This window comes from Manis pentadactyla, chromosome 15 (genome assembly GCF_030020395.1).
Source record: "Manis pentadactyla isolate mManPen7 chromosome 15, mManPen7.hap1, whole genome shotgun sequence".
NCBI lineage: Eukaryota > Metazoa > Chordata > Mammalia > Pholidota > Manidae > Manis > Manis pentadactyla.
In genome coordinates, this window is record NC_080033.1 from 58,297,308 (window position 1) to 58,302,937 (window position 5,630).

Consider the following 5,630-nt stretch of genomic DNA (forward strand, 5'->3'; position numbering starts at 1 on the left):
ATGCATTTTCAGGAGCATTTAAAATAGCAAGGGAAGATGCAAGTCAGTGAAATGAAAGGTTCAAAGGCTGCACAGAGTCATAGAAGTAAGACAGGAAGGAGGCTTTAAAGGGAAAGGAGATGTGAGGTGAGATGGATGGACAGCATTGCTAAAACCCCAAGTGTTGGAGCTCCTGAAACGGTCTGCAGAATGTTTGGTAGGTGGAGATGATGCAACTGGATTCTGACATCCTTGGGGCAAGTGTTAAATACACCGCCAAACGTCAGGGATGCAATTGGGTTTGGAGAGAATGGAGAGAAGAGAATCTGTGCTCCGTGGAACATTTAAGTGCAGAAAAGCTTCAGAAACGGGCAAGAAACTGGCAAGTTAAAAGGCTGGCATTTATGGGGCAGATGGTAATAGGGCCATTTTCTGAAACAAAGGTAATGAAAGGAAGTGTGAATTCAGAAGTAGCTCCAAATCTCACTGGTATAAGAAAGGACATTGGATAAGGAAGGAAACTAACCAGATAATTTTATATTTTAAGAGGTTTCCTCTAGCCTAAAAGAGACGAGGCTCACTGTGAATGATTTAGACAAAAGAAAGTTTAAGCAGAAGTAGTAGTTCATGTCATCAAAGATGGCAGTGGGAAGCATAGAGCCATTTTAGGATTGGAAATCTCTATGTTTAAAAAACCTTCCACATTAAACTGGGGATGAATGGAAAAGGGAAATGTCTGAGAAGTTTCAAGGGGAGAGAGGTTGGAAAAAGCCCAAAGGCAAAAATGATTGCCCCGTGTAGGGAGCTCTCATGTTCAGAGGATTTTCTGCAGAAGCAGGCATGGGTTTAAACTCGGTGCTCTTCCAGGTTGAATCCCTGCAGTTTCCTTAGATGGTGACAAGTTCCATAATTGTTCTAGCTTTATTGTTTTTCCTCCACAAACCTATTTGTGAAAGTACCATAAAATGCTCTTACCCAACACTCTCGGTTTCAGGAAATATGATATACAGCAGATCAGGAGAAAAATTTTTTTTTCCCTATTTCACAGCATCTTGGCCCATGTTCAGCACCAAAATGGTTAAAATATCAGCACATTTCACTAGTCTTAGGTTACTCATAAACATTCAGCAAAGCAATTTCACTCAATCGCACATATTAACTGCTTAAGTTCTTCTCTCTGAGGATGTGGACTGTTATTTTATGCCAAAAGTCCTGTAATTAAGTTTGACATAAGCGCATGGATTAAATATGTGGTTGGGGGTGGGAGGGGGTGGGACTCAGATGGAAGGGTTTCTCCCCTCGCCTTCCTGCCATATGGAGCCTGTAACCAAATAGTGTGCAAAAATTTTTAAGAGAATTTCCAATCTTATTACTCAGTGTTGTTTATCAGGTAAGTCACAAGGCCAGTACAGTTACAAAACCAGATTTTTTTCCTCCAATTTAGCAATAAGAACAACAAAACCTTCCCTTACAACAGCCCCGGACCCTCATAGTATAGTCTTTAGAAGGCAGAGAACAGACCTGCTAAAGAAATTCCCTCCAACCTGCAAGCAGCTGTGGCTACAGTTCAGAGCTAATTTATTAAACTGATCTAATTCAGGGACATATTTTAAATGCAGAAGCCATGGTGAGGGTGTGTGTGTTGTTGATTGTATTAAGATATGCTGCATTCTGATGCACTTGGTTCTAAGGGGATTTTTGTCAAGTCCAGATTTTCCCTGTCTGAAGGGTCCTCGGGTAACTGAAAAGACCTGAATCACTTAAACTGCCTAATAGCAAATTTACCCTCAATTTCTGGCCACATTCATGAAGGTTTCTTGTGGTTTGAGAGAGGAATGCTCTTGTTCCTCCCTTCCTAAAAAGAACTGAAAATAGCTTTTTCAAATGTTTGAAAGAGAAAATATCCTCCTTGAGTGTCCCCCAAATCAGAGGAAGCACACAGGAGATTAACCTAAAACTGGGAGTTGGCTGGTGGGTCACCTCGCTCCATCCCTCCTAGTGAACTCGGTCCAGTGCTCTTGCCCAATTCCAGACCTTTCTCTCCATCAGTTTAACTGAGTCGACAGCCATCTTGGCGGCTCTGTCACACTGTAACTTCTTTAAAGCACCAAGAAACGTTACCCAAATCGCCGCCATGCTTAACTTCTTTATACTTCACCATCACTCCGAAAAATCTCACAGCAGCCATTCCCAGCTATCTTCTGATTTGTCTCCATTTCTCTGAACTCAACGCTTAATTTTTCCCTATGGAGGGTCACACTCTAGGCTGCTCATAATGTTGGAAGCCTGATAAATCTCCATGTGTGCCGACTTCTGGGGTGGGCTTCTGACTGCTTTAGCTTGTCCATTTTGATTTTATGATAGGTGTCTCAGACTGAGCACAGGGTTGAGGTAAAGCCTTAATATTGGCTACCCAGGAGTGAGAATAATTTACTTAGGCTCAATACATCCCTCTGTATTCCCCATCATTTGGGATGTATCTGCCACATCATTCAAAAGCCCATTCCAAGCCCTTCAGGAATATTCTTGTTCCTGAATTTATCATCCTCATTTTATAACTTATATTTCTGCTCATTAAATTACATAAGCCTATTTCTAGGCCCACAACCTTAATGTATTCTAGGAATTCTGAAGTGTACTGTACCCTCCTGTATTATACCCCAATCTGGTGCAAAATATAACCACCTTCAACTCTACTATCCGTGTCATACTTGGGATTTGTCTGGTTCTCTTAAATGGCTTTCAGTTTTTCTTGGATATCCTAGGTAGTTAATTCTATGCCCAAACCTTACTCCAATCAGGAAAATTGGAACCACAAAATACTCTGCATAAGCTGCAGGGAAAAGGACTCTTTAACAAGGCTAACAGTCCGATGTAGAAAGCTGTGTGCACAGACCACACGAGTTCGTAACGGGTTCTTAGGGCCAGTCCATAAGATTTGACCCACAGAGGTAATGAGACAAATACCCTTGCCCCAGAGCTGGGCACTAACTTTGGTCATGAGGACTGGGGAGAAAAGCCTCTGGTGAGACTGCCAGTCCCTGAGTCTAGTCCAGGGACTTGAAATTAGTGGGACTGACCCAGGACACTCTGAGAGAGGTTGCACATTCTGCTTTCTGACTGTGTCTAGCTGCATTTTCCATGGCCTACGGTTGCCCTTTTATTCTGTCCATGTCCAATTCCTCTATAACAGCTCCAGAAAGAAATGAAGGCCAGGCCAGGACACACCCCACCAAGGATAGGCACCAGGTGGAGCATGGCTGGGGTGCGTGTAGCTGATTGAAGTGGGGCAGAGTGTGGTATGTTAAGAATCCTGGGGCCCCGGCATCGCTGGGCAGCCTTTCTTGGAGGTCTACTGAAACCTTTCTGCACTTGAGCCTTTATCACTTTGGTCCCCAAATAAGAAGTGATCTCCACTTTTCCTCTCAAGCTGGGGTAACTCCAGCAAGGATCATGCATTCTTCCCATGTTTGCCGTCTTCCCTCTGCCATACCTGCAGGCTTGAGAACCTGTTATGAACTCGTGTGGTCTGCGCACACAGCGTTCTAAATCTGACCGTTAGCCTTGTTGAAGAGTCCTTTTCCCTGCAGCTTATGCAGAGCATTTTGTGGTTCCAATCTTCCTGAGCATGATTCAAAATTACTCACTGCCGTGCTTGTCAAGGAGTGGTGGGTATGAAATAGTGCAGTAAGAATGCAAGTTCTGAGGCTGGACCACCTGGGTTCAAACCCCAGCTCTGACCTTTATTAGCTATCTGACCCCAAGCGTGTTGACTTAACCCTCATGACTCATTTGCCTCATCTGTATAATAGCGAATTATAGTACCTCCCTCTTGGGGTCATTGTGAGGTTTAAACACATAAAGGGTTAATGAGAGTGCTTGGCCCATGGCACATCTTCAGTAAGTGTTGACCGTATTCCAAATTTTCTAAGGAACATAAGCTACATTGTTTTTGGTTGGAGAGGAACTGGTCCTTCAAAGACCTAAGACGCTCAAGCCCTCGAGGGGATGAATGATGAGCGCATCCATGTCTTTAAGTTGCCCTTGACACCATTTAAACACACCTTACATCAAAACTAGCAGTCAGTTCATGACTCAACCTCTCACAGCCTAGTATTATTTAAGGACGTGGAGATTCAGGAAGTGGAAACGTTGGTGCAGAAATTAATAAAAGGATTTCATTTCACAATTCTTATTGTTTCCTCTGCTGCTCATATATACAAATGGCAGAGTTCTCATGTGGGCTCCCTGTAAAAGCCAGAACATTGCTAGTGTTTCGGGGTGAGCTAGCAGCTTTGCAACCTCCAGCAAGACTTTTAGCCAACCTCTTCACCCTCAGCTGCCAAACGGGCATGATTCACTGCCATGCCTACCTCATAAGACTGTTGCAAGCAAGAGAGGAAAAATGTTTGGAAACAGAATCATTGTCATTCTGAAATAGTTAGCTTCTATTAAATAATCTGTCTTGAAATCAATAATAACACCTTATAAACTTTATTTATTCACATTTATACAGAATATTGCTAAATACCTATGGAGTACTCCCATTCTTCCCTCGCACTGTCCAAGTTCTACCCTCTGTTAATGGCCATATGAAGCCTCACTTCCTCTTAAAAGCCACAGCTACACATATACAAACATAACATTGAACTTTCACTCTTTTGAACTATTAGCCTGACTACTACTGTCCTTTCTACTTGCTTTAGTATTTAATCATCTATTCCAGGAGTTTGCAGATATTTTCTCTAAAGATCCAAACAGTAAATATTTTAGGCTTTGCAGGCCATACTTTTCTCAGTCACAACTACTGAACCCTATTGTAACACAACCGCACTGTGGATAATGTGTAAATGAATGGGCATGACTGTGTCCCAGTAAAACTTTTATTTCCAAAACAGTGAGGCCCACAGACCATAGTTCGCAGCTCCTAATCAATAACCTGGCTTTGCTGTTGAGCACCTTTATTTGCGCCCTTTTGGTCTACCCAATTAGATCATCAGACTCTCAAGGACAAAAGTCTTTAGGGTTTGTCATGCCCTTTTCTCCACTTTTCCTGAGCCCAGCACCTGGTTCAGTACATACTTGCTGGATTAAACTACCTTATGGGAAGATTGTATATTTATTGTGAATAGATAAACTTAGGCAACCAAGCCATGCCAAATGAAGAGTGAAACCAAGAAAAAGAGATGTGTTAGCCTTACAGAATGAGAGACAGCCATCTGCCCGTCAAATACGTGAATGTAGGAGGAAGACTGCCCACTGATCACCGTCAAATCCTGAGGGGTAAAGCTGTGGAAAACACCTGAAGGCCACATGTTTCTGGAATTTGAGCTCTGTGCATGAATAATGCCACAGAAGACCAGGAACTTGGGTAGCCTGACTCTTTCCCAAGGACGTAGTTATAACCCTGAATTCACAGACAACCACTATTCTTGAGAGGGAACTCTTTTATCATTATCCTTGAACTTAGAATAATTGCACTATTGTTTCCCATTTAGATTCATCTGAAAATAAATATTTTTATTTGTGGAAATATGATACTCCAGGGGTAGGTGAAATAGTGGGTAAGAGCAGCAGGGCCTGGGTTGATCACACCTAACTCAAACCTGTGAGCCTTGGAGTAAGTCGCTTGACCTCTCTAAGCATGACAA